Source organism: Scyliorhinus torazame, chromosome 24, assembly GCF_047496885.1.
Source record: "Scyliorhinus torazame isolate Kashiwa2021f chromosome 24, sScyTor2.1, whole genome shotgun sequence".
In the NCBI taxonomy this organism is placed as follows: Eukaryota; Metazoa; Chordata; class Chondrichthyes; order Carcharhiniformes; family Scyliorhinidae; genus Scyliorhinus; species Scyliorhinus torazame.
The window spans coordinates 43,895,544-43,904,944 of record NC_092730.1 but is presented as its reverse complement, the minus strand read 5'-3'; the positions used below and the strand labels follow the sequence as shown (position 1 = coordinate 43,904,944).

At 47.2% G+C, this 9,401-nt stretch overlaps 2 non-coding genes across 2 annotated transcripts; both read left to right on the top strand.

Annotated features, from left to right (window-relative positions):
- Positions 1–4,027: 4,027 nt before the first annotated feature.
- trnar-ucg (transfer RNA arginine (anticodon UCG)) lies at positions 4,028–4,116 on the top strand. The gene is given in 2 exon segments: positions 4,028–4,064; positions 4,081–4,116. It is a non-coding gene; the product is annotated as a tRNA-Arg (tRNA).
- Positions 4,117–9,085: 4,969 nt separating this feature from the next.
- On the top strand, positions 9,086–9,157 carry trnae-uuc (transfer RNA glutamic acid (anticodon UUC)). The gene has a single exon. It is a non-coding gene; the product is annotated as a tRNA-Glu (tRNA).
- The last annotated feature ends 244 nt before the right edge of the window (positions 9,158–9,401 follow it).

The following is a 9,401-nucleotide window of genomic DNA, read 5'->3' as shown; positions in this document are numbered from 1 at the left end:
GCGCTCTCTGCTATGTAACTGTGCTCTCTGATGTGTAACTGAGCTCTCTGCTGAGTAACTGTGCTCTCTGCTGTGTAACTGAGCTCTCTGCTGAGTAACTGCGCTCTCTGCTGTGTAACTGTGCTCTCTGCTGTGTAACTGAGCTCTCTGCTGAGTAAATGCGCTCTCTGCTGAGTAACTGCGCTCTCTGCTGTGTAACTGTGCTTTCTGCTGTGTAACTGAGCTCTCTGCTGAGTAACTGCGCTCTCTGCTGTGTAACTGTGCTCTCTGCTGTGTAACTGCGCTCTCTGCTGTATAATTGTGCTCTCTGCTGCCTAACTGTGCTCTCTGCTGAGTAACTGAGCGCTCTGCTGTGTAACTGAGCTTTCTGCTGTATAATTGTGCATTCTGCTGCGTAACTGTGCTCTGTGCTGCTTAACTGTGCTCTCTGCTGCGTAACTGTGCTCTCTGCTGTGTAACTGTGCTCTCTGCTGTGTAACTGTGCTCTCTGCTGTGTAACTGTGCCCTCTGCTGTGTAACTAAGCTCTCTTGCGTGTAACTGCGCTCTCTGCCGAGTAACTGTGCTCGCTGCTGAGTAACTGAGCTCTCTGCTGTGTAACTGGTCTCTCTGCTGCGTAACTGAGCTCTCTGCTGTGTAACTGTGCTCTCTGCTGTGTAACTGAGCTCTCTGCTGCGTAACTGTGCTCTCTGCTGCGTACCTGAGCTCTCTGTTGTATAATTGTGCTCTCTGCTGTGTAACTGAGCTCTCTGCTGCGTAACTGTGCTCTCTGCTGCGTAACTGTGCTCTCCGCTGAGTAACTGCGCTCTCTGTTGTGTAACAGTGCTTTCTGCTGTGTAACTGAGCTCTCTGCTGTGTAACTGAGCTCTTTGCTGAGTAACTGTACTCTCTGCTGAGTAACTGTGCTGTCTGCTGTGTAACTGAGCTCTCTGCTGTGTAACTGTGCTCTCTGCTGAGTAACAATGCTCTCTGCTGTGTAACTGCGCTCTCTGCTGTGTAACCGTCCTCTCTGCTGTGTAACTGAGCTCTCTGCTGTGTAACCGTGCTCTCTGCTGTGTAACTGTGCTCTCTGCTGTGTAACCGTGCTCGCTGCTGTGTAACTGTGCTCTCTGCTGAGTAACAATGCTCTCTGCTGTGTAACTGCGCTCTCTGCTGTGTAACCGTCCTCTCTGCTGTGTAACTGAGCTCTCTGCTGTGTAACCGTGCTCTCTGCTGTGTAACTGAGCTCCCTGCTGTGTAACCGTGCTCTCTGCTGTGTAACTGTGCTCTCTGCTGTGTAACTGAGCTCTCTGCTGTGTAACTGTGCTCTCTGCTGCGGAACTGTGCTCTCTGCTGCGTAACTGTGCTCTCTGCTGAGTAACTGCGCTCTCTGCTGTGTAACTGAGCTCTCTACTGTGTAACTGTGCTCTCTGCTGCGTAATTGTGCTCTCTGCTGAGTAACTGCGCTCTCTACTGTGTAACTGCGCTCTCTGCTGAGTAACTGCGCTCTCTGCTGTGTAACAGTGCTTTCTGCTGTGTAACTGAGCTCTCTGCTGAGTAACTGCGCTCTCTGCTGTGTAACTGAGCTCTCTGCTGTGTAACTGTGCTCTCTGCTGCGGAACTGTGCTCTCTGCTGCGTAACTGTGCTCTCTGCTGAGTAACTGCGCTCTCTGCTGTGTAACTGAGCTCTCTACAGTGTAACTGTGCTCTCTGCTGCGTAACTGTGCTCTCTGCTGAGTAACTGCGCTCTCTACTGTGTAACTGCGCTCTCTACTGAGTAACTGCGCTCTCTGCTGTGTAACAGTGCTTTCTGCTGTGTAACTGAGCTCTCTGCTGAGTAACTGCGCTCTCTGCTGAGTAACTGCGCTCTCTGCTGTGTAACTGTGCTTTCTGCTGTGTAACTGAGCTCTCTGCTGAGTAACTATGCTGTCTGCTGTGTAACTGAGCTCTCTGCTGAGTAACCGCGCTCTCTGCTATGGAACTGTGCTCTCTGCTGTGTAACTGAGCTCTCTGCTGAGTAACTGTGCTCTCTGCTGTGTAACTGAGCTCTCTGCTGAGTAACTGCGCTCGCTGCTGTGTAACTGTGCTCTCTGCTGTGTAACTGAGCTCTCTGCTGAGTTACTGCTCTCTCTGCTGAGTAACTGCGCTCTCTGCTGTGTAACTGTGCTTTCTGCTGTGTAACTGAGCTCTCTGCTGAGTAACTGCGCTCTCTGCTGTGTAACTGTGCTCTCTGCTGTGTAACTGCGCTCTCTGCTGTATAATTGTGCTCTCTGCTGCCTAACTGTGCTCTCTGCTGCGTAACTGTGCTCTCTGCTGTGTAACTGTGCTCTCTGCTGTGTAACTGTGCTCTCTGCTGTGTAACTGTGCTCTCTGCTGTGTAACTGTGCCCTCTGCTGTGTAACTATGCTCTCTGCTGCGTAACTGTGCTCTCTGCTGTGTAACTGTGCTGTCTGCTGTGTAACTGAGCTTTCTGCTGTGTAACTGAGCTCTCTGCTGTATAATTATGCTCTCTGCTGCGTAACTGTGCTCTCTGCTGTGTAACTGAGCTCTCTGCTGAGTAACTGCGCTCGCTGCTGTATAATTGTGCTCTCTGCTGTTTAACTGTTCTCTCTGTCCTGCAACCGTGACTGTGCCGTTGACAGATCTTCACTGTGGTTGGGTCAAATCATTCCCTGTTGTGTAAATATGTTCCCAGTTGTGGAAATGTGATCCGTCTGAATCAGAACCTTTCTCCGCCATTACTGAGACGAAATTTCAATTCCAGATTTATCAAATCTTGTCATGAAAGATTAGTTCAGGCCTGTGGATTCCCAGTCCCGGGACAGAACTGTATTCCTGTTATCAAAACAGTTCGTTCAGCTCAACATTCTCAGATGGAAACGCCCAATATGGGACTTGAACCCAATATGAAACAATATAGGGCTTGAATCCACGACCGTGGGATTAAATGTCCGATGCTCTGCCGACTGAGCTAACCGTGCTGCTGTCAGAAATATTATTATCCCTCTTCCTGAGGAGATTATAATTTGCTAAGCAGCGAACCTTGTATCAAACCGTTTACTAAAATTCCGATTAATTCTTCGGCCACAGTCGCTGGGAGCAGGGCTCGAACCTGCTGGGGAAGTCCAACACCTTAACCACTCGACCATCGCAGCTCGGTTCAATAGGTCATTCATTAAACATTATAAACGTACAAAACATTATAAAACCGGCCAGGAATCACTCCAGGAAGTTCTTGCATTCCTGCGATGAACGGTGCCCCGGTGTTTATGTGAGGAGCGGTTGAATCTACCTTACAATTGACCATTGGATTTGGAGAGAAGCCTTGAGAGACTCGAAACTCCCAGTTCCCGAAACGCACAATTCCACTGATTCAATTGTTTGCGGAAGAAAATCAGTTACATTGGAAATATCCTAGAAGTTCATTTTTGCTTTACATGGAACAGCACCGAACTTCCCAGTCCAGCTCCAAATTAAAGCAATTCAATCACAGAAACTGGCAGCACAGAAGGAGGCCTGTGCAGACCGAATGGTCACGTGATTACGTGTCCCGCATCTAAAATGATCAGGTGTTCTCCCCGGATCGCGCTCAGAGCACAAGCCTGGAGCAGCTGCTCAAACAGTAAATAAATTATTTTTTGTTACACGTCCTTGGTCGCCAGTCTTTGAGAGATCAGAATTTCTCCATGGTGTCAGGAGTGGGCAGTATGGCACAAGGGCTTCGCCACCTAAACCCGCTGCTGTCACAGAATCAGAGAATCCCTATTGTGCAAATGAAGACCATTCGGCACGAGTCTGTACTGACCCTCCGAAAGCTCACGCACCTGCCCTCTACTGGAATATTGGGTCCGATGGAGCAACTCTGGCCCCCATTCCAACCCCTGAAATCCGTCCCTCCCCTCTCATGAGTGGGGTGCAGGATTGGAGGGTCAGTGCAGACTCGATGGGCCGAATAGCCTCCTTCTGCATTTTACTGGTTTCTATGGAAACAGATATGATCACAGTATTTATTCACATGGGATAAACATTGGCTCGCACGCCACTGCCGGTGGCCGCGTGGCCTAATGGATAAGGCGTCTGACTTCGATGAATCTAATGATGATATCAGAAGATTGCAGGTTCGAGTCCTGTCGCGGTCGTTTTATACAGAAATCCGGTGGAACTTGCTGACAGCCGATTTTTCCCTCCTCAGCTCATAGTTCCACCTTTCCATCCAAGCATTGCAGGGCTTTTTATGGAATATAATTCCTTCTAACATTGTTTTCATTCAATTCGCTCTCATCCTAGCATTTTGTTTATCCCCTGATGAATCCGCAGTATCTGTTTGACTTGGATCAAGTATAGAATAATATATTTTGTATCAATCGGTTCAATACAATTCTGTGGAGGAAATTCTAATGTCGTCAGGAAGACAGACAGAGTCATAGAGTCATAGATGTTGGCAGCATGGAAAAAGCCCTTCGGCCCAGCTTGTCAATGCCGCCCAGTTTCTTTCACTAAGCTAGACCCACTTGTCCGCATTTGGCCCATATCCCTCTATACCCACCCTGCCCATGTAACTGTCTAACTGATTTTTAAAAGACAAAATGATAACCGCCTCCACCACTGCCTCTGGCAGCCCGTTCCAGATGCTCCTCATTACCTTATTTATGCTCCTCCTTATTTCATAGACCTCTATGACATCATCCATAAGCCTCCTACGCTCCAGGAAAAAAAGTGCCAGCCTATCCAGCCTCTACCTTTCACTCAGACCATCAAGTCCTGGTAGCATCCTTGTAAACCACTTCTGCACTCTTTCTAGTTTAACAATATCCTTCGGAAAATAGGGTAACCAGAACTGAACACAATATTCCATGTGTGGTCTTGCCAATGTCTTGTGCAACTTGAACAAGACGTCCCAACTCTTGTATTCAACATTTTGAGCTTAAAACCTCGCATTCCGAATGCCTTCTTCACCACCCTATCGACCTGCGACACCACCTTCAAGGAGCTGTGAACCTGTACTCCTAGATCTGTTTGTTCTGTAATTCTCCCCAACTCCCTACTAGTAACTGATTAGGTCAATCCCTGATTTGAGCTACCAAAATACATCACCTCACATTTATCCAAATTAAACTCCATCTGCCATTCATCGGCCCACTGGCCCAAGATGTTTAATAATGAGCTGAATCAACTGTTTTTTGTTCAGAGGGATGAAAGATTATCTCACTGGATTGGGAATCCAGACGCCTGAAATACTCTTTGGGACAGGGAATAAATCTCACCATTCAAATTCACTGATTCAATAGATTTTCAGGGGCGTTGACAGGGTTGATGCTGAGAGGTTGTTTCTCCATGTGGGAGAGTCTAGGACCAGAGGGAATGATCTCAGAGTAAGGGGCCGCCCAATTAAATCAGAAATGATGAGTAATTTGTTCTCTCAGAGTATAGTGTATCTGTGGAAACATTGTTTCTAAGCGAATACTTGTCGAGGCTGGGGAAGTTAATATGCGCAAGACTAAATCAGTAAGGGAATCAAGGATTATGGGGATAAGGCGGGAAAGTGGGTTTGAAGATTATATCAGGTCAATCATAACCTCTTTGAATGGTGGAGCAGACAGGATGGGCCCAATAGGCCACTTCTGCTCTTCCGTCTTACAGTGTAATGAGATCATCTGATGAACTTGTTTTCACGGCTGGGCGGCCGGTTCTGGAAAGACAAAATCTGCCAGCAGTGCCCCAGATGAAGCTGGCGTCTGTTTTGGAGTTTCTGAAGCCGCAAGTTTTCATGGTGCCAAACTCCTGCCCAAAGCTGGTGTCGTGATTTAAATCGATTATCAGACAGAGGATTAGGAATATCGGTATAGAGATTGGTGCAAGAAGATTCACTCCTCAGGCCTGTTGAACTCCGAATCTAAACTCCATCCTAGTTCCGGATGCACTGAATGAATCATCAGGGCACCCTCAATAAGTGGCCCAACGCGGAGATGCAGCAAATTGACCATCGAGGAGGATGGATTCAGACCCGCAGATGCAAAGCACAATGGATTAGCAGCGCATCACCTTCACCTCTCGGCCAACTCGCCAAATGACCTGACTTCACCAAACCACCTCATGGACCTTTAACATCTGCAACAACTAACGGACGAAGGTTGTATTTGTCCATTGGTCCAGATGTGCAGCCAGTTGTGAAATGTTGGAAATATAGTCTCTGTTAGCAAATTACATTTCCAACATATCAGCTGAAGGATTGTTCTGAACGGACTGATGGGAAACACTTCAACACCATGGGAGTGGGCACGTGAGCAATAGGTCAGAAGGTGAGAGCATTGAGGGAGAACTCACACACTGTATCAGAGAGAGACCTCTCCTGTGGAAATGTGCTCTCTGCTGTGGGACTGTGTTCTCTGCTGTGAAACTGTGCTCTCTGCTGTGGTACTGTGTTCTCTGCCGTGAACTGTGCGCTCTGCTGTGTTACTGTGTTCTCTGCTGTGAAACTGTGCTCTCTGCTGTGGGACTGTGCTCTCTGCTGTGAAACTGTGCTCTCTGCTGTGGTACTGTGTTCTCTGCCGTGAACTGTGCGCTCTACTGAGAAACTGTGCTCTCTGCTGTGGGACTGTGTTCTCTGCCGTGAACTGTGCGCTCTGCTGAGAAACTGCGATCTCTCCAGTGGAAATGTACTCTCTGCTGTGAAACTGCTCTCTGCTGAGGAAACGTGGACCAGATGTGATGCAGCTGAGGATGCTGAGTGATGTAACGTGGACATGGTGAAGTTACTGGCCAGAAATTTCCGAATTCTATTTTTGTTTTTAATGGACCGCTACAATCCACGTGTTTATTCTAGGACACAACAATGAATAAAAATGAATCAGTGCTGAGCAGATTCTAACATCCCACACCTCCAGTTTGTTCTTATTGAGAACCCCGTCCTCGATGGAAGCTTTTGCTCTCCGAATCAGACCACCGCCTCCTGGGAATACAACAGCGATACCTCCAAGATCTGATCTGTAACAGAATCACAGAACAATAGTGTCCCCTTGTGACTGAGGGAACAGGTGCTCCATATCCGCCCTGTCTATACCTATCATAATCTTGTATACCTCGATGAGATCACCCCTCAGTCATCTCTGTTCCTGCGTGAGAGAGAAAACAAGTCTATCCAACCTCTCTTCATATCCTAAATGTTCCATCCCAAGCAACATCCTGCTGAATCACCTCTGCACCCCATCCAGTGCAGTCACATATTTCCTATAATGTGGTGACCAGAATTGCACACGGTACCCCAACATTCTATACAACGCCATCATGACCTCTCTGCTTTTGTAATCCATGCCCCGATTGATAAAGACAAATATCTCAAATGCCTTTTCCACCACCCTATTAACCTGCCCTTCTGCCTTCAGAGATCTCTGGACAAACACTCCAAGGTCCCTTTGTTCCTCAGGACTTCCCAGTGTCAGGCCATTAACACTAATCCTATATTAATAATATAATATTCTTTATTGTCACAAATAGGATTATATCAACACTGCAATGAAGTTACTGCGAAAACCCCCTACCAAATGATCACATCTAATTTTTCAGCGTTAAATTCCATCAGCCACTTTTCTGCCCATTTGACCATCCCGTCTGTATCTTCCTGTAACTCAAGACACTCAACCGCACTGTGAGCTTGAAACTCAGTGAAAGGATTTCACCCTCCTCTCGGAATCTGATCACCACCTCAATCCCAACATTCAGCTTGGGTGGGCAGACAAGACAACGTCCTTCCCGCAGGCCCCCCAGCACAAACTGGATAATATCCCAAACTCGTATCCTGCTATTGTCACATTGCTCCACCACCTTGTTCTCTTCACAAAACGCTAGGAATCTCAGACCAATTCTTCAGACCTTTGATTCTCTCTTCAAACAACACCTTGTCCCTGATTAAGTCCATCCTGGGAAGAGGGGCTCGGTATTCCGAGTTTCTCTGCAGGCATCCGGTTGCTGTTGATGGACCAAAAGAGGCCTCACGCCTGAAAGAAAGCCTCTCTCACAGCCCTGTGAGCATGTCTCCATTAGACGATGCAGTCAATACCTGCAGAGTAGATAACAATGGAGAGAAGTGTGAGCAATTTCAGCGTCACAATTCTCTGGACACAGAGCATTCAAAATATAATATTATTGAAAATACTGAACTGATCCTCTGGGAGCAGGACTCAAGTCAAAGGGGAAAATCCAGTGGATTTCTAGTGGAAAGATTTAACAACTGGATGATGGCAGCTAAAATCAGTACTTGCGTTACAATCTCTGTAGATATTCTACTGAATTTAAACCTGCAAAAGGCATATTTTCCGACTAGAAATCCAACACATTTCCCCCTGTTGTGGAGGAAGTTCTCAATCGCACAGGTGGTCAAACGGAATAACGCTGGGCTGGGATTTGAGTCCAGATTTTTCTTTACGGAACAGACACTTTACCGGACGAAGCTACAGAGTCTGAGGATGTTCAGCTAATCACAAGGGCTCTGGCTTTGATTGTCGCTGATTCGGCAAAACATTAACAGTCTAACATTAATTGACCGTGAGAATGGGCGGTGAGGGGATTCTGGAACCGCTGCAAGTCCATATGGTGTATGTACACACACAGTGCTGTTAGGGAGGGGTTCCAGGTTTGGATGGTGCCTCGCGGAGGAAAAGTCAATTTCAGGAGTGCGATTCGAGCCCTGACCTCCAGAGGAGACTGCGACCTGCGCTCGGCCATCCTGACGTATTTGAAAGGTTAGGTGCGTTTAGGCCGAAATCTGGTGCTTTTTCCGAGGGTCGGTACCGGTTCCATGGGCCGAATGGCCTCCTTCTGCACTGGAGGTATTCTATGATTACTTAAACAGGGTGAAAATGGCAGCATCAGGACACAGGGACGAGTTAAGGTCTCAGGCCAGAGTAAGTGTCCTATGTAATGACACATAGAATGTACATTTATTGTGGACTGGTGCCATCTCCTGGCTGAACAGGAGCCGTGCGACACGGACACTTTCATTCAGGAGCATTTTAAATTGGAGTGAAATAACTTCCGCAAAGTAAGTACTTGATAAGAAACAGTTAATCAAACTGATCTAAAGAACCAAAAGGACACGTCTTTCAACAGTGAGCGATGGTGGTATAGTGGTGAGCATAGCTGCCTTTCAAGCAGTTAACCCGGGTTCGATTCCCGGCCATCGCAATAATAAATTGAGAATTTTTGCGCCTCTTGCTGAGTTTCAAACTGAGGAAGAGAAAGTTTATCACTCAGAATTTAGACGCAAATACAGCGAGAATGAAATAAGTACTTATCGTTTTTTAACGTGGTTTCAATGTGGACAGTGTTCGACTATCCCCCCTCCCCCCACCCCCCCGCCCCCCGCGCCAGCCCTCAAACAAAAGTTAAAAATAACAGCATTTTTACTTCATCTTTGATGCACGATCAA